The sequence below is a fragment of the Battus philenor genome, unplaced genomic scaffold (genome assembly GCF_028537555.1).
Source record: "Battus philenor isolate CCGP_79_NKW_IND1 unplaced genomic scaffold, ilBatPhil1.0.hap1 SCAF_3, whole genome shotgun sequence".
In the NCBI taxonomy this organism is placed as follows: Eukaryota; Metazoa; Arthropoda; class Insecta; order Lepidoptera; family Papilionidae; genus Battus; species Battus philenor.
In genome coordinates, this window is record NW_027181693.1 from 2,256,368 (window position 1) to 2,283,820 (window position 27,453).

At 32.7% G+C, this 27,453-nt stretch overlaps 4 non-coding genes across 4 annotated transcripts; 2 read left to right on the plus strand and 2 right to left on the minus strand.

Moving 5' to 3' along the window:
* Positions 1-2,620: 2,620 nt before the first annotated feature.
* On the plus strand, positions 2,621-2,692 carry TRNAD-GUC (transfer RNA aspartic acid (anticodon GUC)). The gene has a single exon. It is a non-coding gene; the product is annotated as a tRNA-Asp (tRNA).
* Positions 2,693-4,816: 2,124 nt separating this feature from the next.
* TRNAH-GUG (transfer RNA histidin (anticodon GUG)) lies at positions 4,817-4,888 on the minus strand. The gene has a single exon. It is a non-coding gene; the product is annotated as a tRNA-His (tRNA).
* Positions 4,889-7,092: 2,204 nt separating this feature from the next.
* TRNAD-GUC (transfer RNA aspartic acid (anticodon GUC)) lies at positions 7,093-7,164 on the plus strand. Its single transcript has one exon. It is a non-coding gene; the product is annotated as a tRNA-Asp (tRNA).
* Positions 7,165-8,437: 1,273 nt separating this feature from the next.
* Positions 8,438-8,509, minus strand: TRNAH-GUG (transfer RNA histidin (anticodon GUG)). Its single transcript has one exon. It is a non-coding gene; the product is annotated as a tRNA-His (tRNA).
* Between the last annotated feature and the right edge of the window lie 18,944 nt (positions 8,510-27,453).

Consider the following 27,453-nt stretch of genomic DNA (forward strand, 5'->3'; position numbering starts at 1 on the left):
AATACATAAAATTCTCGTGTCACGGTGTTTGAACTTGAACTCCTCCGAAACGGCTTGACCGATTTTACCAAATTTTACATGCGTATTCAGTATGTCTGAAAATCGGCTACTATCTATTTTCCATACCCCAATAAATTTCCAATAAATTTCATTTTTAATTTTTTAGAAAATTTTTTTGGTTTTTATTTTATTATGATACAGCATACAAAAATACATACAAACCTAAAGTTTCACCCCTCTACGATCAACCCTTATCTTACATTTGTTAATTAAAAACTTTAATTTTTTTTTGCAAAACAACGTTTGCGGGATCAGCTAGTATACTATGTAAATTATAGTTATATATTATAGTAAAATTGATGACTATCTAAGTTGTGCCTATTTGAATAACTGTCGGCGGTATTATGTTAAAAATTGTAAGCACTAATACATACCTAGAACAAACCGTCCAGCTTAGTAAGTTCAAAATACATGTGATCACTCGCCGAATTCAACTCTGAAGGTAGAGTTCGGGAAGCTCCGAAACATCTTCTCGTTCCACATACCGTAAATCCTGCAAAACACAGAGACCAGTGTATGCTGCCGGTAATGTAAAGATTTGAGACGTGGTCGTTTACGGTGGGCCTTATCCTAGGCTCAAGGTCACCCAGAGAGTAATGAGGAGGGAGAAGAGATAGAGATCAAATCAGAAATGAGAAGATCTCCAGAAGTGCAAAGGTCACCGACGTAGCTCGATGAATTACTCATCTGAAGTGGCACAATTAATGTCGAAAGGTTGTCAAGTGGCGACCACGAACTGGTATACACCCCAGTTTAGTTGGATCAATGATATAGTTAAAGTCATTGAAAGTCGCTGGATACGGACAGCTCTAGACTAGGTCATCAAGGCGATCGTTAGAGGTTTCTTGTGTCTTGCAATGGACATCTATCATCTGATATAAAAATGATTATTATGATAAATGTGTTATACCTTTTTTCAACAAAGCAAACTTTATTACGTTTCTCTCTATCACCATCTATTATTGACCATCTGCTATAAATAAATCTACTACCATTATTCACCATCTGCTATAAATAAATCTAGGTTACTTCAGGATACGTAGCTTGAAGGCAATCAAAAGCTAAAAGTGGAGATAAAGAGATCAAGAGGGCCACCACCATTCCGATAAGAAGACTCTGTGCGAGAGGTGGCAGGTCACATGATATATATATATATATATATATATATTATATAAATAGATAGAGACCTATGGAGGTAACTCGTGGAATCCTCGACGAAGGCTTTCTTTTCAAAGACCAAGAAGAACACTGTATTACAACAAAAATAATAAAAAGGTGTTATGTGGTAAAGAAATGTTTGAGTGCTATATCATTCGAACAATGCGTAAGTTCCGTAAAGCTCAAACCGCATGTCTGGGACTTAAATATTCAATTTGTTGGATAATGATGCCACTATATATGTTTGGACATATCTTTCGGTTTTTACAAACTATCGAAATTAAGGCTGACTAAAGCTATATAGCTTTTCAGTATTTTTATACTCAGATAATAGTGTTTTATTAGAAAAAATTTCAGTGGACTTTGTTAAGTTTTAGGTGATTTTCATTTTTGATTAGAGTAAATTCTTATTATTTATTTATTTACATCATTTGTGTACAATATAATCACATTATATTAATTGATTATATATCGCTTCCGACTGGCATTTATAATAGACTTGTGCGACTCTCGTTAAAGATTATTGATCACAAATTATCAATTTAACTAAAATTTAGTCTAAAAATTTGAACAAATTGTAATAAATTTCATTCAAAATTTATATTCACTTAAGATAACTGTTTTAATGGTCATGTCATTAATCAAAATGGCTATTTCGGATGCAATGACAAATATCAAAAGTTTTTTCTTGATTGCCAATAAACTACAGTGGATTATGTCCATGTCACTGTTAGAGATATCATTTTCATAATTTCAGCCGTAATACGGTTAAAGTTAGATATAGGCCTCCTCATAAATTTCCAATAGGCCTGGTTGGTCTGTCTACCTAGTGGGTGGACGTTCTTCGAAGCGTTTGCCAATTCGTGGTCTCCACTCCAGAAAACTAAGTCTACAGTAGCCATCTGTTTCCCGCTCCATGTGGCATATCTACTGCTACTTTACTTATTCAATGGAATCAGGCGTTACCTCGCGGAAGTCTATCCTAAGTAAGACAAGGACCAATATTTAGCCACTTCCGCAGAACACAGAGTTGTGTTTGGCACTAATCGGTGTAACAAAACTCCTGAAGATGCCCCGTGGAGGGGTGAAACACGTGTTCAGTAATTTGGCGGTGGCGGTTGTGTGATTCGCATTGTTTGCCGCATACGCATTTATCAGCGGGCTGGCGGGCGGTGCACTTAATTGCACGACTACCACTGTATGTGCGGAAGTGGCTAAATATTGGTCCTTTTCTTGCTACTTTACTTTGTAAATCCGCTGGGCTATTTCGGTTTCCTTCGTTTATCAACGGATCTTCTTCCTAATTCGATCTAGTAGAGAATATCCGAGTTAGTTAAGTGTAACATCAAAAGAAATATTTTTCTAATTTAACTAAATATGGTGTTTTGATAAGTTGCATATGTCCTCGGTAGTATAGTGGTAAGTATCCCCGCCTGTCACGCGGGAGACCGGGGTTCGATTCCCCGCCGGGGAGAACTTTTTGTCTATTTATATTTGACATCACTTGTATAATTTTGAACATTACGTTCAGAGAAACCTGACATTACATCTATGATTGTTAAAATATACATATGTTTCTTAAAGTTAACAAAATAATATTAGAGGGGCCGGAAAGTAATGTTGCTTTCTTAAGTTAAATTCACACGACTGCATATTTAACAAGTTCTTATTTCTTATCAACGATATATTCACCTTTGTTATCGACAACCTTTTGTCATCTAGTATGTAGATTAGATTTTCAATGCCGCAGCGGTAAAAATCAATGGTGTTTTCTATAAAATATATCGACAGAAACGACATTACTTTTCGGTCCCCCTATTAAATATGTAATTTATTTGTTGTACTATCCCGTTTATTGACATACACACGCTATTGCTTTTAGTTTTGTTTCTATATAGTTTAAATTTTATTTATTTATGCGCATGCACACATTGACATTGTTAATAATGTGCCATCGTTATATGGAAGCGAAGTCTTCTAAAACAAGTGTTACACACAAAGAGCATATACCATAAAATATTATAAAACTGATACTTGGTTACTAATCCAAAACATTGTTATAATACACTGGCAAACGCAGCGTTGGATGTTCACGGCGGTCAGATAACCATATTAACGTCATCGGAAGACGCTGAATGATGGTCGCTTCGCACTAGTCCTATAGGAAACATTTAGTGGTGGCCCATGTCCAGCAGTTAATGTCCTGTAGCTAAATTAATGATGAATATTTAATAAAATATTAATTCGTAAAAGTCAGAATTTATTATTTAAATACCAAAAACTTTTCAGATTTTTTTTGTTAATAACATGGTGTCCACGCTGGTTAGTTCTTGGTATAAAAGCTTTAAAGGTATGAATGTAAAGCTCTGTGTTTGGCACTAATCGGTGTAACATAACTCCTGAAGATGCCTCGTGAAGGGGTGAAACACGTGTTGAGTGATTTGACGGTGGCAGTTGTGTAATTCGCATTCTTTGCCGCATACGCATTTATCAGCGGGCTGGCGGGCAGTGCACTTTGTTGCACGACTACCACTGCATGTGCGGAAGGGGCTAAACATTGGTCCTTTTCTTACTTAGAATGGTCTTCCGCAAGGTAATGCCTGATTCCATTAAATAGTAAAGCTATTTGTCAGCAAAAAACCTTTTTCACCTATTTCTAATTGAAGTTAATGAAGTGAGCACTTTCAGATATGCTGTTATAATTATTTTTTTCTTTTGGAATGCGACAGGTCAATAATTTATGGCAGTGAATTTGCAGGGGCAGATTGTAAAAAAGTTACTTTTTATAATTTGAAGTAATCTGAATTTTTCTGAAAAAAAAATTCTTTATATATTATCAATACGCTATTTAGTATCCTTAAAATAGTTCATTTTTAATAGGGTGTACCATATGCAGTTATGTTAAAACAAATGATCTATACTTTTACCCCTCTAAACTTTTATACTTATAACTAAAAGCGTTGTATAAAATGTAATCGGAGAATTTTCTCTTCTTTTTAGCTGAAAGACGCCCAGTGCAAGGAACAGGTTTCCCTCAAAGATCTTCATCGACCGGCCTAGCTCTGCTCGCATCCAGTGACTTCCTTGTCCTTGGAGAACCTTTTGGAGAATTCTACTGATACTATATTATATATTATTGATATATTCAGAGGGATCATAGGGCAAAGTGGTCTTCTAATAAAAATGAAGGGGAAACATCTTCAGTAGTGTTTTGCATGCGAAATCAGCATAACTTTCATAAAATAATTCGATGTTAAAAACACATTTTCAATCCAACACAATATGGAAGGATATTCTTATATTTAACTAACAGCGTAAAAACACCCAGAGAGGCTCAAACGCTAATTCAAGCGATAGATCCTTTTTGCTGAAGGATGTCATTATTCAAGACCATCTAAGACTTATTAATATTTATCCATTCTCAATAATTAAGTTACGAAGATGTTCAAACCACTTTTACATTTTTATTGAAGGGATTTCTAAATTTTTCATAGTGCTTAATAAGTGAAGAAAAATGTTACACTCTTTTTATATATAATTCTCCAAAAATGTTTTCAAAAATAAAAAAAGTAATGCTCCGCCGCGCCAGCTGATCCGCTGCCGTGACCAGGATTCGAACCTGGGTTACTACGGCCACAACGTAGGGTCCTAACCACTAGACGATCACGGCTGTCGGAGCTTGTGTTGCTTTAAATGAATATTTTGTACTCATTAAAAACGTAAAAGCGTTCAAATCTAGATCAATTTCACTTCTAATTCGTTACACTCAATGCCAACAAAAAAACGACCGAAACCGTTACGTAAGATTGCTTTGTACAATAGTTCAATTGTAGCCTAGCATCGGGGATTAATTTCTATTGTACTGTAAATATTTTTTATGTATTGTTAATATTTTTTATCGAAATACCCACATCATATTTAAAATTTTCAAGTAAGCTTATAAAATAAAATAAGTAATAGATAGTAAAGCTTAAGTTAGATACAAGTTAAACTTATTTAACGATATTAAGGAATTGAAAATACCAAGAATAAAGATAATAAAATACAGATATGGAAAAAATGTTTGGGAAGTTGTTGATTGCGGGCAGCGTATGGACGGTCATTTTGACTATCTTTGGAGGAGGGCAATGCCTCGCAATGGGCTTCTATAAACTGACATGAATGAATGAATGAATGAATGAATGAATAAATGAATAATTGAATTATTGAATGAATAAACGAAAGAATGAACGAGTGAATGAATGGTTGGATGGATGGATGGATGGATGGATGGATGGATTAATGAATGAATGAATGAATGAATGGGTGGATGGATGAATGGATGGATGAATGGATGGATGAATGAATGAATGAACGAATGAATGAATGGAAAATTTAAAACACAAATTTAAACAAGAGAGTACAATTGGAGTTCAATATAGTGTCGTTACTTGTTCATTACCATCATTTCAGACAGAAGTCCACTGCTGGATATAATTATCTCCCACAGATTTATGTTCAGAAATGACCAGCATCCAGTCAGTCGTCTGTTCACTTTGATGACATTCAGTCTCCACTCCAGAACTTTAAGGCTCTAACAGCCATTTGTTCTTTGCGTTATGTGAACTGCTCATTGCTATTTTTACGTGACAATCCGCTAAGCTATGTCGGTTACATTTATCTTTGTACCGATCTCCTCTTTCCTCATTCGATCTCGTAAAGATGTTCCTAGCATAGCTTTCATCATAGTTCCTTGAGAGGACCAGTTAAATGCGATCAGAATACAAAACCTTATCACTACCTTAAAAAGATAGTGAGTCCTTTTCCATCTTGTGGGTGGACGTGGTATACTATGCTTGCCGGTTCGTGATGTCCAATCTAGAACTTGGATAAATTAAAAATCTATTTATACGATAATTTTCGTAGAACCGAGGTTGGAACAAAAATTGGATACGGGCTTTTTAGAGGCAGTTTGGGCGCCAAATTACTTATTAAAAAAAAGGCGCTATTGCTAGTGTACATGACACTCGGGACTATGACTCAGTCGACTTATGAAAAAAAAACTTCTAAATGTATTTATTCAAGTAGGTATTTACATGCGCTTTTGAACCGTCGTTTATTTTAACACTATAAGTAGAAAGCTACTACCGGCTCAGAACGCTGATCTGTTGAGTAGAGCTGGCCAGAAACTGAACAGTTGCTCTATTAAATGAAATTTAACAATTTTTCATATCTATATTGTATTACCAATCATATTAATGAGACAATCAACCAAGTTCCACACATTTCGATCAACTAATAATTCTAGAATGATATAATAACATTGATTTAATAATATACTGCTAATTTTAGATTTAATGACTAAGAATACGAAGGTCTAAGTTATAATTTGTAACTTTATTATATATGACTATGACTCATTAATTTGAATTTTTGTAAAATATAACGATCATCACCGAAGGATTACTACATACGAATGTTATACAAAACATGTGAGTTCCTCGCGGGACCCCGTAGCAGACAGTTATATATAGCTATTAAGGAATCAAGACAGATTATTCAGACTTAAAAGCACTATAGTAAAAAAAATTGGGCTAATAATGGAGTTCTCACTATAATTGACACGGTTCTGTTATGGGTGGACGTAATATTTCACGTGTCGTAAATATTTGACCATTTTCCTAACAATTTTAAATATACACAACTATCGGTATATTATGAACCTATATCCATTATTCTATGTCAACAAACAAATTTGTTTAAACAAAAATTTCTTCATTATCTGTAAATAAATAAATAATAATGACAATATTTGTTTATTCTATGACGTCATTTGTTTATAGCAAATTTACTGACAAATGAATGTAGTTATAAATTTGGCAAGCGATGTATATATCCTCGGTAGTATAGTGGTAAGTATCCCCGCCTGTCACGCGGGAGACCGGGGTTCGATTCCCCGCCGGGGAGATCCTTTTGTTAGGTATGAATTTGGAATAGTATCTTTTTTCTAAAATATCATTACAATACTGATCGGTGTAGAAATATAATAAATGTGAGAAAATAAATAAATTTTACGCTATCGCTAGCTCTGATATTAAAAAAAGATTTGTTAATATCTACTATATTATGTCTTCTTTTAGAGCATGGATGCACAGACCGCGGCCCGCCGGTCGAATACTGGTGGCCCGCCGACAGCAAAAATAATAGTCTCGTACATTCGAAAAATATTGAATTCTAATTATTATCAATTATTTATTCTCTTTAATTACCTATACTTCTGGCGGCCGGCCCGCCATCAGTTCATGATTTACCCGAGTAGCCCCTAGTCTTAATAAGTCTGTGCAACCATGTTTCAGAGATTATTATAATTTATTTATTTTATGCAGGTAACAATAATGCAATAATATTAAACGAATACTGGCGCCCATAATCGGATTGGTTTTCAAACGCCATCAAATTAAGCGATGTTTTCACTGTTGATTAAAGTAGATCTACGATGATTTATTATTTATAATAAAATTATAAGTTTAATAAGTGAAATGTATCATTAAATGTCGATTCTATTTTTAAATACAAAACATTCGTAATACATACTATGCGGGTTACAAAGGTTGTATTGTTCGTAATAATAAAAAAGTTTCACGTTTATTGAAAACAATTAAATCTTTGTCAGTTACTACGTTTTAGTTCTAATCAATCGATGTGTATATTACATCAATTCTGTAAAAATCTTTGGAGACAGCAGTGACCTAGTGTATAATGGAAACCGTTAGTAAATCCATCGACGCATGGTTAGTAGAAAATTTGAATTACTAGTTTAGTACTTTAACATATCTTTTTCATTCTACATAATCACATAAAATTTTTAAATAATATTTTTTTTAGAAATTAACGGATATTTTCTTTGTAATAGAACTCATACTTAAACTAGGTGTATGAAATAATGAACTAACAATTTTTGATTTGCATATTATAATATCAACAATGTAAATGAGTCAACCAACCAACAAAAATACTTATGATATGAGTTTATATTTTATTCAGAAATAGATTTATTTATTTCTGAATTTAATAAATGGTATAATGAACATATATTTAAAATTTCGTCGATATTTAAAATTAATTACAGCATAAAATGTATGTAATTAAAAAAAGATGTAACGTTATAGATTACATTTAAAATGGGCGTAAATATTAGAGAAGGATGGAAAAAAAATGCTCCGCCGGGACAGCTATTCGCTGCCGTGACCAGGATTCGAACCTGGGTTACTACGGCCACAACGTAGGGTCCTAACCACTAGACGATCACGGCTATCGGAGCTGGTGACGGTGTTAAAGAAATAAATGTTGTTATACCATTAAAACCAGAGCACTTTCACTTGTAATACAGTTGCTTAGAGAAAAATATATCAATATAAAATAAACTTTAGCTGAGTTACTATAAAATATATTTTACCATAACTTTCACGAGGAGCATGCGAAAAAGACAGATTCATGACTTAAGTCTTGATGTTAGATAGAGATAATATTATCGTAATTGAAAACTAAACAAATAATCTTTAAAAAATGATTAGCACCAGCTCAATTTGTTGACGAATCTTTTTTTTTTTTGGAAAAGACTTTGTCGTGTTTAAAAGTTGAATACCAAAAATATTAGATCGTAGAGTTAATAGCTGTTGACGAGCGTATGGACTGTAAAACAAATTAGATAAATTCAAATGATGGTGGTAGTTTAAATAAAATTTCACAAAAAAAGAGTACATTGACTCGTAACAATAGACTGGCCGAAACAGAAGCACTTGTAGGACGCTTAGCGACAAAGACTGTCAAATATAAAAATTATAAAAAAATATAAAAAGGTTTTAAGCGGCCCAATCAGTTGCTAACAATAGCTGTCAACCGATAGAAAGAGATTCAGGGAAATATGAAATACTGTTAATAATTTTATAGGTAACGTTCACTTGTGTATGACATTATAACGAATCCAATAATCTAATGTACTAGCTAATTAAGCTGCCCTTTAACTTCACACACTTCTACTTGGAAGAGTTTTTCAAATGCTCTCTTATCTGAGAATAACTTACAAGAAACACAGGCGTAAGTCAAATTAACGAATAATTAACAAAATGGAATTCTAAATTCAAAATTAATTTCATGGGAATTAGTTATTCATTGGTTTTCACGCTTCATTCAGTTCTGACATTCCGTTTGCAATTATTACCTAAAATGTTACGTAATTTTAAATACGAATTTCATTGTGGAAACAAGACTGCAACAACTCAAAGAATCGATGATGTGAACGTACTAGATACAAAGCTACTAACGAATGCGGTTTTAAGTTCAACATTTCTGTTGTGCTAATTTTGATCAAGCAGTTCAAATTACCTTTCACTCCCCCTGAGGTTTACTGATCTTTCAAAATTGCATTTCTACGTTTCTAAGTAATATTTTTTTCTTATGTTTCCGTAAAGATAATTATTAAGTCGTTAAACAAAGTTGGGAATAAATTGTAAAAGATTTAAAATTAACATGGATAATAATTAACTTTAAGGAAAATCATTGAGTATACTAGCTATATATTTATTATATAGATATAGCTACTCTATCTTATTATATTTTATTATCAGTATGTTTTTAACTAATCGGTGTCATCAGATGGTTCAATCACAGCCATTTATCCACTAATTCTTGTCTGTTTTTAAGTTCAAGTGTTATTACAGCAACAGCTTCAAGTCTCTCTTTTATTCTTTTTTGTGGCCACCGATTTTGGTGGACCTTTCCTTCCACTCCTATTTATGTGCAAACAGGGATTTTATTTTCTATATTAATTTTTTTACTTTCTTTTATTATTTTTATTCTCTTCTTCTATTTCTCACAATAAACTTTCTGTCATTCCATTCATTCTATTTTACTCTCCCGCTCTTTAAACCTTTCATCCATCCTCGATCACTGCAGTTAGGACTAATTACCATTTATAATATCACATATTTTATTTTCAATTTTCTTCTTATACATAACAAGCTTCAAGTCGCTCTTTCTCTTTTGTGGTGTTATAAATTACACATGATAGTAGGGTTTTAATTTTTGATTCTTCAGTACAACGACCATGGTTTTAGCCTAACGGCTGTTACTGCTTTATCTAAATCTGGTGGTGCCAGGGCTTGTGGTGTATGTGGCACTAAAGTTTGATAGCACGCTCGAGGTAGAGTACGATGTGATGTAGCTAGAGTAGTTCAAGTGGTGTTATTTGTGTATTCTGAGTCCTGAAAGGCCTTGAGAATCTGAATCCCTGAAAGAGGATCAGCTAGGGTGTTCCTAGGAGCCTACTGGACTTAGATAAAGAGAGGGAATTTGCCAAGATGCGTTAATTATGAATGTAAATATTTATTACTGGATATGATCGACAGTAAGTAATGCCTGCAAGCAACAACAGGTATATTAATAAGGTGACTATTTAAATATGAAAAGAGAAGAAAGAAAATTATTGTCAGAAAAAAATGTAAATATAAATTACATTAGAGTTAAATAAATTGTGACACAGTAATTCTGTGGTCTAGGAACAAGAAAAAGGGAAAAGAGGCGATGCAGGAAAGTATATAGAAAATTGAGAAGAATGAAAGCAAAATGATGAATAAAATTATAATATTGAAGAAAAAAAAAACAGATAATGCCTTTGCTCCAAACACTGGAGGAACATAGGAAAAAAAAATTATGAGAGTATTTCCATGGGAGGTTGAAGCATTGTATCCTTTGGCCTGATCTTTCTCTGGTCTTCATCAGATTGATCCAAAACGCCTTATGTCTAAGAATACATTAGACATGGAAAGATGTTCTGAGACCTTAGAAGATTTTGACTCCTTTCTTCCACTGTAATATTAGATTACGTCTTTGTATCAGACAAGAGATATGTATAAAACGAAAGAAATAACTTTATTAATATTTTTGATAAAAATATTAATAAAATTGTTCATACTTTTAATTGGAATAAGTCTAAATAGAATATGTCTTTTATGTTATTTAATAACTGCGAAATTATGTTTGTTGGAGTTTTATAAAAATCATTTCAACGTGTACCGTATGTAACTAACGACTTAATAAAGGAACGTGGTCGTAGAAAGAGCGTAATTATTAAACTTGAGACTACCGTCTTCAGAAAATTGCCATATTACTGTGACATTAAGCTCAGGACCGAGCCTTTACTTGTGCTGATCTGTTACTTATATATGAGGAGAACCAGTAAGTAATGTCGCTTTCTTAAGTGAAATTCACATGACTACATTTTTAACAATGTTCTATTTCTAATCAAGAATATATTTACTTTCCTTACCAACAATCTTTTACGATCTAGTATATAACGTCTTCCAAGTAGGTAATGAGCTACCAAATGACAAAAAATAATTCGATATAAATGACATTACTTTCCGGTCCTCCAAATATAATCTAATGTCATGATAATTGTATAGATTATGGCCTTACTTAAACTGTCTTTTTTAACATCAAATTTAGTTATCGGTGCTTTATGATTAGAGGACTTAAGGAGAAGAAGAGAGGTTTTCTATTCTAAGTGAAATGAAAGATAGTTATGTGATGTAAACTGTATGATTATTCCATACGGAACAATAACTAAACTAATACTAAATATTTGTATTCACAAAGTTACATAGCTATTTATCGTTGTCATTTCAGCCCATAGACACCCATTGCAACGCATATGTCTTCCCCAAAGATATATATGAAAGGGATATAACATAATCACCACGCCTGGCAGGCGGGTTGGAGATCACAGTGTGATATTATGGCACCCAGAGGACGCTGCTGCATCCTCTGGAAACTTATTTGCGAGCAGTGATAATTCTATGTTATAAGTGCACAAAGTGTTAATTATATAAGAATGTATCCCGGGAATCGAACCCACCACCTAGAATCGCTCTGCTCCATGGCTATTTATACAGTTGGTTTGACAAAATCATGAAAAGGTTCAATCACACGATCATTCAGTGATTAATTTCTATTACCTGGTGTATCGTTGGTAGAGGCTCGCTGGCCAGCAATTAGTTAAAAAAAACATATATAGGTTCAAGTGCGATAGATATTATGGTTTAACTAATGATCATGTTATATATGATTAGTTTCCACCGTAGTTTGCGCGTCTCTCTTTTTTGTGATATATAAACAAAACCGCTTCACTCATATACGGTGCTATAAATATATATATATTGAAAAATTACCCGAACACAAAATTTTTAAAATTAAATTTTGAATAAGTACCGTAATTATTATAATTTTAAGTAAAATTATAATATTCGGATCTGATTGGTCGACACACACAATTGCAAGAGAAGGTAATGGTTTATTCACTAGTATTGTTGATATTTGTTCCGCGAGTGAGTTTTTAAACCCAAAACTAACTTTTCTGTCAAATTCTGGTTGGCGAGCTTCGACGCCGAGGAACATATCAATGGTTACTTTGGAGATAGAGCTGGTATATCACGAATATGAGCTCCTGTAGGTCCATCACTACACGATTTTAAATAGTTTAGGTTGAATAATAGGAGGGACGGTCTGACTCACGTAAAACACGTTAAGATGCTGATGAATTTAAAGATTGATATAAATCTCTATTGCTTGTGAGAATAAATCTTGTTTTGGTTTTTCATAAGTTGAGGATATTATCAGATTAGACAGGCAAAACAATGCTCACTCGTCACAAATATCGGATCTATTTTGGCTACAACAAAAAAGAGCGACGCTTGGATCCGAGTGGTAGGCACTACTACTACCCGCCCCACTGGATCCGACTAATGAACACTGTGTGTTAACAAGTAGTTTAAAAAAGATTCGTCACTATCAAGAATAATGTCGTGTGGTGTTTTAAAACATTTAATAGTCAGAGATCGAAATTTGATAATCGTCTTCTCTTAGTTGAATTAACATATAAAACCTTTTTGCAGAAAACCGTGTATATATGTGGCACCTTCCACTATTACGTAATTGTTTTGATACGTGTACATGTTCGCGGAACATATTAGAAATTCTGTTACTTTGACATCTGTTCTTCGTACAATTGCATCCGACATGAAGTACCTTTTTCGACACAATAACTATGATTATCTGCGCAATTTTGCGAACATCTGGCATTCTTAACAAAAGTATCCCATATTAAATATTTAATTTCATTCAAATCCAAGCAAACTCTATAATTGTTAGATTTCATAATTAAAATAATTTTTAAATTTAATGCATTACTGTTTGCATTTTATATCGATAATAATTTTTCTCCTATTACGACTAAAATTATGTCAAAATATATTCGTAAAAGTTCTCATCAGAATGTTCAGAAGTCTCTCAAATAATTATAAAACATTTACGTAAGTTTATAAAAAGCTCAGCTCGTTATATTTTTATTTCTCTCTCTTACTATTTATAAATTAGCCCAGTATTAATTTTAAATTTATTTAGCTACTGCAAGCTTTAGTATGATATAAAAGAAAATTTATAAAGGAATTTTCTTAACCGTTTATATTTTCCTTTGTTAATTTATAAAAGAATGTCCGACAACAAGAAAATATTGCTTAAATGATAAAGGCTTCTAGTCTGGGCGGAAGCCAAGGTGAGTCAGACTAAAAGACGTCTTAAAAGAAAGAGAGTTATTACTTTTAAAATTTTACTACTAAGTTGTTAAAAAAAATGTGTACAGACTATAATTACACGACGGAAAATATATATATTTGCCTACTAGCTACCTGTGCCCGTAACTTCACCCGTGTGGAATTTAAAAAAAAATTAGATTTTTTTTTTGGTTTGAGAATTTTCTGAAATAAATGTGATCTACGTTACTCCTTATTAAATCGGCTACCTGCCAGTATACGTGATACCAAAATCGGTATAGCCATTTCAGAGATTTGCAGGAATAAACAGACAAACAGAAAAAAAAATTAAAAAATGAAATTAATATATCAAATATTATGTACCGTATATATATTCATAAAGTAAAAAACGGTTATTATATTACAAACAGACACTCTAATTTTATATATTCGTTTTAATAATGTGAATAGACCACCTTGTCAAAGTCGTTAGAAGCATCGAATGCAGGCTGTTTTCAACTATTCTTATGGGAAGTCTATGGCGGAGGCAAAAGGTTAACAGTGAACATCCTATGGTTAAAATGGTGATGATAAAGTAATAATGATAATGGTATTTAACTACTCTTCGATTTCGTTTTTAAAATGCGGTCTAAGTGATAACAAATAGTCTTTTAATCACTGGTTTTAAGGAGGTCGTAAGCTTTAAAATGACTTTGATAATATTCTTTGTTTATCGATGGTGCTACGTATAATTATACGTTGCAAAATTGCATGTAAATCTACGTTATTATGTAAAAAATAAATCGCACATAAACAGTGCACTACTTGATTCATTTAGTGCACTTTTTTATGATAACAATGGCCTTTAATTGTACTTAACGGTCCTTTGTTTCTATTTTCAGTTTTGTAAATTTTTCTCTATTATTAGAAAGATGTAATGTATGAATGTATTTATACATTATATCATACTGAATGAAACAGTAGCATATTTATTAAGCATCAATGTAAATATCAACACAACACGTACATAAAACTAATGGATAAATAAACGAAAAGGCTACCATGGTACCTGTTTCGTACTTAAATATTTATTTTTACTAAAATAATTCTAAATGAAAGGAAATAAATATTAAAAGCACCGCGTTCCTTAACGGTCCCCTTGTAAAGAAGTAATTGCTAAGTTAGTATAATTAACCTAATTACGGCGGGAAATTAAGTTGGTTTTAAGACTCCAAGTTAAAGGAAGTAAGCGATAGACCGCGCGAAAATGTTCTCATTTGGATAATTATTTTAATCGTTCTCATTAGCTGTCGCGCAGAAGCGAAACCTTTCTCTAATTTGTATGTGACGTTTGTGTAAACATTGTAAACTTTTTATACGTGTTCAGAATCGCTTTATTTGTCGGAGAGGTTTTTTTGCATTACTTTGTATCAATTTATTAATATTAATAATAATTGAGTAGTACCTAAAGATTAATTAGTTTTTTTTTTATATGACTCTCAGTTAAAATAACATTTAAAATATTGCACTGATCTACCGCGATTGTGCTGGTCAATGTTTTTTAAAATTGTTAGGTGCTTCAAAAATCATTGCTCACTTCTAAGCATAAAAATTTAAAGTTTTTACTTCTATTTCCTATCACCCTATATAAAGTGATCACTCTGAAACTTTATTAGAATGCGACTGGCCAATAACATCTGTCAGTACAAAATCTACAGGCACAGATAATAAACAATACTTAATTTTATAAATAGTAATTCGAATTTTGAAAATGAAACTGAAATAATAAATTAATGTAACATATTTTAAAAGCTACTGCCTTAACGTTTTGAAGATGTAACCACAGACTAGCAAGCAGAGTGTTCTCATTGAAGACTTTGTTAAGTTTGATGCCGAAAGATGCCGGAAGCGTCCATTTCTAAACGAGTAACTTTTGGATATCTCTCTTGTTTCTAGCAGTGAACGTACGGCTGAAATGATTTTGATGATTTACTAGTTATTGGAAACAGGTGTAAATGCTTCATAGCTTTTTGCTATCATATTTTTAATCCGATGCGATAGTAGCAAATGACTCTCGGAGCTTAAAGTTCGACGATCGGTATGATCCTTTAAATCGGTCTTGCAAATAGCTCATAACCTGTGAAATGTTTTATTGCGTGTTTGGCGGGTGCGAAGAAAAACGTTTGCAATAAAAATGAGTGTTGTAGTCGTAAAATTCTCAGTGAATGTACACTACAACTCTAACACTTATTAAATTATAGAGACTGTAATAAATTTATACAGGTTGAATGTATAGTTCATTTTGGTCACTTAATATATGGTACACCGTATCCAAAAATCAATCGTTTCAGAAATAATAAATGACGTAACGATTATATAATAAAAAAAGGTTTTTAAAATTCGCATTACTAAATATAAAACTATATTATTGTTTACTTGTGTATATATATTTGTATAATATGTCATACAACTTTTTAAATCTTTTATATTTATAACCAATCACTCTGTATAATATTATTAATAATCTTATTTAATGCGCCCCATCAAAAACTATACGATTGCTATAATTATAACGAGTTCGTTTTACATATATTCCATATATTTTACTTAGAAAGCAGCGTGGTAAATACTTCTCATGTTAAATTGAATATGATTTGAAATTCGAACAAGAAAAAACAAGTCGAATTTAAATGGAATCTAGTAAAATATTGGTGACTAACTGGCGAATTATTACTGTATTTTGTATTCAAAGTCTATTATGTTTCCAACTCATGATTTTCCGCCTCCTAGAAATACTCCGTTATTTTTACGAAAGATAATTAATACCAGGAAATGCTAAACTTATCTCATCAGTTTCATCAACAAGTTAAAGATGCGGTTACAAGGAGACAAAATGTCAGGCTTCATTCGAAAATTATAGAGTCCCAAACTTCACCTTGTGTTTACATATCTGTTAGAAATTGCGTATGCCATGATTTCTATAGTGTCACTGTTCTGCCGAAACCGTTGTAACACAGTTTAGGCCAATTAAAAGAGTATATAAATAGTTATGTTACTGTAATATTTAATAAACTGAGGCGAAGTGAGAAATGCTTGTTCAAAAAAGTCTTAAGAATGATAGAAACTTCGAAGAAGAAATGAAAAAATGTAAGAATAAAAGAAAATATAAAAAATTATGGGATAATATAGAAATCAAAAACTAAACTGAAAATAAAATTACCAAAAATGTCTCAGTTTCACAAAACACTCAAAAACACTCGAAACGAGTCAATAACTGTCGCCAACGCTTGCTGCGGCAGCGCTTATGATAATTTTTTTACCACATCTCACGCAATATCTCGAAGCGCAGTAAAGAACTTTTCTAACTTTTTTTTATATATATATATATATTTATATATATATATATATATATATATTTATATATATATATATATATATATATATATATTATAAATAGATATGTGTGTAGGTTGTTTAGTAATGTATGTATTTGCATGTACGTATAAACCTATTTTTATTTAAGATAATGCTTTCCAAGATTTCAAAACAATTGCAGTGAATGTTTGAACACTGCCGGATTAATCTTGTCTCTCTTCTGCAATCGAAAGTGATTGAAACTTGTATATACTATCTACGACATCACCTTATTGCAAACATAAGAATCTTTTAGATCTATAAACTACTGCATTTTAAAATAAATGAACTGTGATTTTGTCTATTTTTAAAAATAAGCGGAGCGAAAAACCGTTTTCAATTATTATAAAAAAAGTATTTGAATGGAGCTTCTCTACAATTTTGAATGTATGTGGGCGTGACTGTACGTGTAGTAATCAGTGTCCATTGTCATGGTGGAAACTGTATTTAAAATTCAGGTAGCAAATGGTAAAAGTTCACGGTAGTAATTTGTTTTAAAACTATAACGTTTTGAAAGTAATTTTTTCGCATCAGTACTTTTAAATTTTCGTCATCGTCGTCATAATTATTATTTTAGCAGTAGCAAGTTTACCGGTGGGTCTCTTCCATAGATTTCCAGTATGATATATACCTTAACAAGATGAAGAGAAGTCCTCCTTGTGGGTAATCAATGGGGTATTGACTTTACCTGAAAATAGCAATCGACCAAGTTTATGTATGATCCTCTTGGGTGTCTTTCAGCATTGATAAACGCGTATTAAGTGACAAATCTTGGTGGAGTTCCACTTTGGGGTCTTTACGCAAAGTTAATAGCCGGTGTAGCGATCCGACAGTTCAACGGCCTTCCAATTCGGTAATATTACATGTTTTGTATGAGCCAAAATTCCCAAGATAGCTCTCGAGATATGTAACATATACGAGGCGCAGGCCTTGCTTATTCCGTGCATGCTCTTTTTAGCCCAGAGCATTTGTAAAAGCCAATAAAGCAACTTGAAAAAAGAATCAGCACATATAACTGAAAAAACGTGACATCCACATCAACATACCTAGGCCTAGTGGGGGGTTTTAGTCAGTAAGAGTCTGACACAGCCTGGGCCTTTCATTCTCAGGCGTCCTATGCAGGATTTCCCCCTCCATCGAGAAATTGTTAACAGAAATAGAGGCTCTGACTATGTTAGAGAAAAACTTGTAAATAAAACATAAAAAAAACATTGGCCTAGTGTTCAATACCTTCGCTTTGAGATGAGACATTTAATCCTGACATTTAGAACATAGTGAGGACGCTACAAAAACCTTATTTAGTTCTTCATATTCAAATAATTCGGTAATCTTTTAACTATCTATTATTCCATAGAAACTAAATTGTAATTAAGCTTTAGCTTACGTTAAACATTTGCTTACAGTATGTCCTATAATGCCTTAAGAGTCATTATATAATAAATTTAGATGTACTTTTGAATACTCTAGAATAGAAGTAATGTAGAGGACAGACTTACGATCGTTGATCGCGGATTCGATTTCCTATGTAAAATCTTATATAATTCAAACTTTGTGCGTTAACTATATGAGATTGCTATTACTCACAAACAATTTACAGAAGATGGACAGCAGTGTTCATTGCGTAACATAATACCACACTGCGATCGCAAATCTTCAGTTCCGGCGTGGCGATTATGGTATATCCACCCCATAGATATCTTTGAGAGAGCCCTATGACTTACAATGGGCGTCTATGGGCTGAAACGACAACGATTCATAGTTTTATTTTAAGATAAAGTTCTAGATCAGTGATTCCCAAAGTGGTCTATATCGACCCCTAGGGGTCTATGACAACTTGTAAGGGGTCTACGACAGCGAAAACTTTGGGGTCCATAAAATGAAAATGGGGCCACGATAGTGGATCTCAACACATACACTGATAGTACCTATTTACTTACATCATACTATCTTATAATATCAAAACATTTACATTATTCATAAAAGTTCCTATGAAGTTTATTCTATGTTTATTTTACGTTACGTATATTTTACATAACAGATATAAAATTTTATTTTGAGTAGTTTTAATTTAAATTCTATTAATAAATGTATAAATTAACTTGTGTTTTTACTTTACGTTTTTAACACTAAACTTCATTACAGTTAGAAACTTACAGGAAATCAATATTAAGTAAGTAGGGGGTCTACCCAACACGGAAAAGCATGGCAAGGGGTCTACGACACAAAAAAGTTTGGGGAACTCTGTTCTAGATACTAGTTTCAAAATGGGCTCTTGTAGTATTTTTGTTATGACGTTCAAAATGGTCCCTGTACATCGATCGATCCAAAGTATATACGTGATATTTTGTGTGTATGTAAAAATATCGAGATGAAATGCTATCACGAAGAGAGATATCGAGTGTGCATGAGTGGCGGCACTTCGGATACGATTCTCAAACAATGGAGGTGTCGGAACAATAGAAATTCTGGTTCATCGTATTCATATAGGAGTTATTTATTGGCATATGAGATTTTTCCGTTCGTCAATGACACAACAATGGCAGAAGGTCGGACGTTATGCATTTCGTACGTTATTGAATGAAAATAATTAGTTCGTACTTTAATCCGTATTGTATTGGCAGATATGTAATTACGTCTCTGTGTATGAAAAGATATAGAGCATAGATAATTTTTTTGAATTGATGTAAAATGTTTTACATAAATCCGTTTTTTTTTATTATACCATAACGTGAGAAAAGGAAAAGGGCGTTCACTTAAGATAAGTGCTTTTAAAACTATTTATACATATATATATATATCTATATATATATACATATCTATATATATATATATATATATGTATATATTTAAAGATGATAAAGATGATGAGGGAGATATATATATATATATATATATATATATATATATATATATATATCTCCCTCTTTAGAGCATCTACATCTACCACAAATTTCCTAGTAATTATATCTAGAAAAAGAAGAATTTAAAAAAAGTTAGTTGTCATGTGAATATGATTGCACATTTAATATTGTATATAACATATAAGAGAATTGCTTAATTGCTCCGTCTTAAGTGGCAGTGAGCGAGACATATCGCACGTGCAGCCGATTGCTGTTTTATTAATTAATAAATATATTATAATTAATAAATAACAATTTAATGTCGTGAAAATTCATTTATTTAATTTATTCACATAAATTCTGTAAGAAAAATCGATAATTATTGACTACAGAACCTTTAAGAAAATGTAATTTAGACAACGGTTTTCTATTATACGAAAGAAAACAATACAAATACTTGTCTTTATTTATGCAGATAATTTCAACAAAGGCGCGTAAGTTGCAATAATTAAATGATACTGTAATTGGTAATAAACGAGGCTATTTATTAGTTCACGACCCGTCGGCACGAAGGTTCTATTAATTCTGTTTATTTAATAATTAACGAATTGAATTACAAAGAAAACGTAATGGATATTTGATTCTTCTGTTAATTGTCCTTTTACCTTCCTACGTCATTAGTTCACCATCATCATTTCATCTGTAATACGTCGACTACTGAACATGGGCCACCCCCATAGGTATCCAATAGGACTGTTTGGAAGTAACCTTAAATATTTAATGGAATCAGGCGTTACCTTGCGGAAGTCTATCCTAAGTAAGAAAAGGACCAACATTTAACCACTTCACCCCCACAGACACTCCGTGTTTGGCACTAATCGGTGTAATATAACTCCTGAAGATGCCCCGTGGAGGGGTGAAACACGTGTTGAGTGATTTGACGGTGGCAGTTGTGTAATTCGCATTGTTTGCCGCATACGCATTTATCGGCGGGCTGGCGGGCGGTGCACTTTGTTGCACGACTACCACTGCATGTGCGAAAGTGGCTAAATATTGGTCCTTTTCTTATTTGGCAGTAATCTGACAACAAGAAGCACAGCCATCCATCATTTTCTGACGACTTTGACAATCTCCTCCTATATCCACTTTCTGGGCAAAAATAAATTTAATTAAGATAAAGATGAGGATAACGATAAACGTAATGATAAGTACGATAATGATGATAATGATAATGATGATAATGATAATTCCAATAATGATACTAATGCTGATTATAATTATGACAGTGATGATAATGATAATGCAAATGATTTTGATAATGCTGATGCAAATTATTATGATAATTATGATTACAATTATGTTGATAATGATAGTTATCATGATAATGATGACGATAATAACCATGATGAAGATATTGGTGATGATACCTAAATCTTAAGGGTAGTTAGTTATAAGTGTAAAATTTTTAAGGGTGTGAATGTGTTGTTCATTTTGACAAATGAACTACAAATTTTCTGATGCAAAAGGCTTTACACCAATTTTCAATTACTATATACAGAGGGAAGTAAGTTAATATTTTTTGTTTAATACGGCGTCTAATAAATATTGAAGAAAGTCAGCAGAAACTGTTATTTAACCAATAAGAAACTGTAATATGTAGAAATCCGAATTTTGAAAATTCAGTTTGTTACTTTGGTTATTTTTTATTTATGAAACCATTTATTTTGATACAGTGTTACATATATCAATTGACTGCAAATGAATTATACATTAATCGATTTAAAACTTTTACACCAATAACTAATCAAACTGTAAAGGATTTTTTTTTCAGAAAATTCAGTCATTATATGTTATCCCATCTTACTTATTATTATAAGGTTATTTATTACATCTTAAAACATTGATTTTTGCATTAGGTGTACCATACATTAATTTATAACAAGAGTAATTCATTCACCTATTAAAACTTTTAAATCTATAACACTGTGTATGTTATCTTCGCTCAACATAATCTTTCTTATGGTTGCCTATGTAACCCATTTAAGTTCTTAATAAGCTCTCTGAAACTTGTACGGGCCTTATATTAACTTCGCGGTAAATTTCAAAGTAAAGCAATTAACCCCTAAATTGAAACTCCATTTAAATAATTATTATCATGTAATTAAAATTAACAAGGTTTATTACATTTTCTACACGAGAGTAATTGTCTAGAATGCGGTGTCGAAACTCAAAGTCAGTTTCGGCTTCGATCTCCCTGGGGATTTCGACACAAGGAAATTAAGAAAATAACTTTGTCACAAATACGTCATAGGGAATAATGTCTAAAAGGAAGGAGGAGTGATAGCTCAGTAGTTACTATGTGGGTCATGAACACATGTAGCGGGTTCGAAACTCAAAGTTGTGTGATTTATGCTTCGTCTTAGTAGCTTTTTCTTTTCCTTGGCACTTCACACGCATCCGTTCCGATGCGAAACCTTGAGGACTTTCACCTGTCCCGTTTACTGATCAAAAATTCTCTCTGTAACAGAGGTCAAACTATCTCGCTACAAACGGCTTTTTAAGAGGTTATTAGTGGACCTTGATAAGTATACCCGGGTTCTCTTTCCATGATTTATATATGGAATACGAATATTTTTAAAAAACATTCATGGAAACACCTATTAGTATTAACTAAACAGCTTCTGAATGAATTACGGAGAAATACTATCATCAATTATATGCCAAATTGAAAAAAAAAAATTAGAGATTTATGTGTTTACTTTTTTATTTTAAAATTCAATACACATTTTATACTTCTAAGGTTTCAATAAATAGAATTCGTGTATTATTATTACCTTTTAAATACGTATTTGATTGAGGCTTGCGAAAAATTACAAATTTCGATAAATTCACATTAACGAAGATTTTGGCCACTGCGGCTATATAGCGTCGTCTTTCTTTCGTTTATTTATATGATATATATTATTGGTGAATGAACGATTGACAAGAAACGTTACTCGACATTGAGCTTCTGGAGAATAGAACCTGTGTGATGCTAACACCATGATACCCTCAATATTCATCTCCAACACAATATTTCTAAGGCATAAATGCATTGATTCTTTCTCTTTTATCGTCCATGTTTCAACGATATTAGTAACAATAAGGACTTACAAAGCGTCAGTAGTAACTAGTATTTGCGAGAAGGTAATTTCCCAAAAGGGATATAAATAAAAATTTACCTTCAACTCGTTTAAATTATAAGGTAGAAGTTAGAATTAAATTACTACCAAAAAATACTACCAAAAATAATACTAAAAATACTACCAAAAAGAGGTTCGTCAATGTCATCATCATTTCTACTTCTTCTATTTTCAGCTGCAAGACGTCTGCCTCCCCCGTAGATATAAATTTGGGGGGTATATGTTCTACATTACGCTCGCCAGTTCTTGTCTCTACTTCAAAACCTTAAGGTCCCAGCGGCCTTCTGTTTTGCGCGCTATTTGCTTTGGTTATTACAATTTCAAGTCGCGCGCAAGATCTCGCACGGTTAACAACTGCTTGCATTGTAAACGAACCTGTAGAAAACGTCTACAGGTAATATTCGCTAGTGTTGAAAGTTGTGATCGCAGTAATTTGTTACATATATAAATCAAAGCGGATTCGTGCAATGAACAAGACGATTTAAAATTATTTTAGATCTGTCAAAAAATAGATTGTTGTTAAAGAGGTGAAAGTTCAATGATATAGTAAATAAAAAAACTTAATGAGGTACAAGGTATCTGCATTTTTAGGGTACGGGTGTATAGCAACTATAAATAAAAAACAATTGCAATTTCAATTGGCCAACCTGCTGTGCGGTTGTTTTTGTTCGTCTACAAATTTTCTTATTCTGATCGATCTCATAGCGAAATCAAGACCACAGCCCTATCTATGGATCGAGAGATTAATTAGAGCAAATGTGACACAGTGTGTTTTCAATCTTTAATCTATTTCCGTTGCACGTGGCTCCAGACAGACGGCTAACTTTGGCAACTGCACAAGTTTTAACTTGAGCTCTTAAATTAAGACAGCCAATTTAACTGATAAGAACTTATTAAGTGCGCTTCCAAGCAACATCGTTTTAAAATGATTTACACGTCTATTTTAAACAGCCTCAATTGATCACTTTATCGCAAAGTGATAGTTTTATTTTTCAATGTTTTATTTGAGTTAGGGGTTTACGTATATGATAATTGTAATATATGTAAAAGCTTTAGGAGTGAAATTATTGCTCATTTGATGTCAATTATAGTATTGTAACTCCACTTAAAAATCAAAGCCTTAAGGAAAAATAAATAACGACAAATAATGATAATATAGTAAGAAAGAGTGTTTTTAAAATTCGAATTTCTAGTTATTAATATTAATTATTGATTACTATGTACGTACGTACATGCCGACTTTGAACTGCTAGAAGTTATAAACCAGTTGCATGACGAAAGAAAAAAGAAAAATTATATACACATCTATTTAAAGCATCTACATCTATAACCAATTTCTAAGTAAACATGAAATAAAAAGAAAAAAAAAAAACAAAAAATTTTTATTGCCATGTTTTTATTATATTTATTATATTTATATATTTATTGCACATTTAACATCGAATACATCAAAGGATTAAGAAAAGGACCAATATTTAGCCACTTCCGCACATGCAGTGGTAGTCGTGCAATGAAATGCACCGCCCGCCAGCCCGCTGATAAATGCGTATGCGGCAAACAATTCGAATCACACAACCGCCACCACCAAATCACTCAACACGTATTTCACCCCTCCACGGGTCATCTTCAGGAGTTATGTTACCCCGATTAGTGCCAAACACAGAATCGGTGTAACATAAAGTAAGGGCGGTGCATTTCATTGCACAACTACCACTGCATGTGCGGAAGTGGCTAAATATTGGTCCTTTTCTTACTTAGGATGGACTTCCGCGAAGTAACGCCTGATTCCATTAAACATCAAAGGATTGGTCGTTTAAAGTGATAGTTGGCAGGGTAAACGGACGTGCAGCCGATGGGTGTCGAAAAATTTATGAGCTGTGGTAGACGCAGTAGCGAGGGCATTCGGTAGATACGGACAACGCTAGCGATTGTATCCCGGGAATCGGTCCCGCGAACTTAGATCGCAGGTTTCAGCTCTCACACCACTGGCCTACAAATGCTCAACATAGCTCTAGGGGCATTAGTATTATCTTACAAAGTATGTTTTGGTTTAGTGCAGCTTAATTGGAATGCAGGAAACAAAGTATTTCGGAGTATCGTGTTAAGTTAGGATGTACCGAATGTTATCTATCGAACCCTCGAACCAATTACCGTTATTAAAAATCATTATCAAATATATTACTAATATAATAAAGCATTTAAAATGAGAATAATCAAAACATAGTTAAAATTTCATCTCCAGAGAATTAAATGTAGATTTCTCGTGCGCCGTAAAACGAACGAAATTTCACTGTAGATAAAAGCATCTTATGTATTACTTTACAGATTTTAACCACATTCTGCAGTCTAGACGACGACATTAGCGAGCTGTGTTGCCGCTTGCAATGTGCTGTTAGAAATGCTATGACTGTTTTGTCTTTGTTCATATACACTTTGGATATATTTTTTTAAATAATCTAATATATAAAATTCTCGTGTCACGGTGTTCGAACTTGAACTCCTTCGAAACGGCTTGACCGATTTTTACCAAATTTTATATGCGTATTCAGTAGGTCTGAAAATCGGCTACTATCTATTTTTCATACCCCTAAGTGATAAGGGTGGTCCACCCCTAAATTTTTTATCCTATTTTTTATACAAAATTTTTTGTTGTTATTTTTTTATGATACAGCATACAAATATACATACAACCCTAAATTTTCACCCCTCTACGATGAAAGCCTTATTTTTTATTTGTTAATTAAAAACTTTATTTTTTTTGCAAAGAATCGTTTGCGGGATCAGCTAGTCTTTTTATAAATAATTGTGATTTTGTTTACAGATTTATGCTAATATTGAATACTTATTATATATTGTTTTCCAAAATACAATATCTAATTGTGTTACGGCAGTAGTAGCCCAGAGGTTGAGGATTGACTTACTAACGTAGATCACGGGTTCAATTCTCGTGATAAAATCTTAGATAATACACTCTGTGTATTATTATAGAAATGCCACTACTCATTAACAAGTTTCTACAGGACGGATAGCGACGGCTTCTGACCATAACATCACACTGCAATTAAATTATAAATATAAATTATTGTAGATATCTTTGGGGGAGGCATATACCTTGCAGAAGGTATCTATAGGCTAAAATCACAAACATATCAAACAGTTTTTTTTTTAATTATAAATAAATGATGAATGCTACATTCCTAACTGTATAAATGCATTAATACACTATATTTTCATTTATACCTGTCAGTTTTCATTTTGTATGTGAAGTGACAATAAAATTTTGGAACATTCAACCATTATATAGTATTGAAAATATACATATAAGTTGAATCAAAAAGTTTTAAATATTTCTTACAACATATTATTGATCTTATTAATGTATTCGTGGAAACTTCTAGAAACTCGGCTAGGGGAGGCACTTCAAGTTTAATAATTAGTTTTAAACTATCAGTATACCCATTAACGTCTTGATTGGGACAAGTCCGCACTTGTCTTTGTAATTGACGCAACTAGATAGTGTAGATCTTATTACAAGATATCAAAGCTGTTATCTAAACTCATGTGTATGAGTTATTTAATTACAAGTTCATGTAGTTTATAGATACAAACCTAGTTATATAGTATATTATGAGATCAAAAGAGCATTCCTGTTAAGAATTTAGAGAGAATATACTATACTTTACCTTATTAGATTTTAAAATAAAAATTTACATTCAACAGTTAATTAATTTACGAGGTTATTTTTATTAAATTTTCTACCGCCGAAATAATTCTGTTTGTCATTCTAAGTAGTTATATGAGAAATTCAAAAATGGAAATGAGTGGTAACGCAGTGGTAGAAGACTGAGACTTGCGAACGTTGGTTGCGAGTTGGATTCCCAGGATACAACCTTATATAATTCGCACTTTGTGCACAGAGCTGCCTACCAAGCATGGCGATTGTTATATCCAGCCTATAGATATTTTTAGAAGAGTTTTATGCCTTGTAGTGTTGCTGTGTGTCCATGATTTGATCGGTATTTGTCGTCACAGGTCTTCCGCCGGCTGGCTTATCCATGGTGTCGTTTTCGCCGGCTCTGAATCGTCGAAACCATTCCTCCGCGGTTCGAAGTGATAGAGTACCTTCCCCCAAAACACCATTAATCTCACGGAACGTTTCTCTAGCGGATTTGCCTTTAACGAAGGAAAACTTTAAAATAGTGCGAATTTCGTCGTTAGTGAACTCCATGTTTA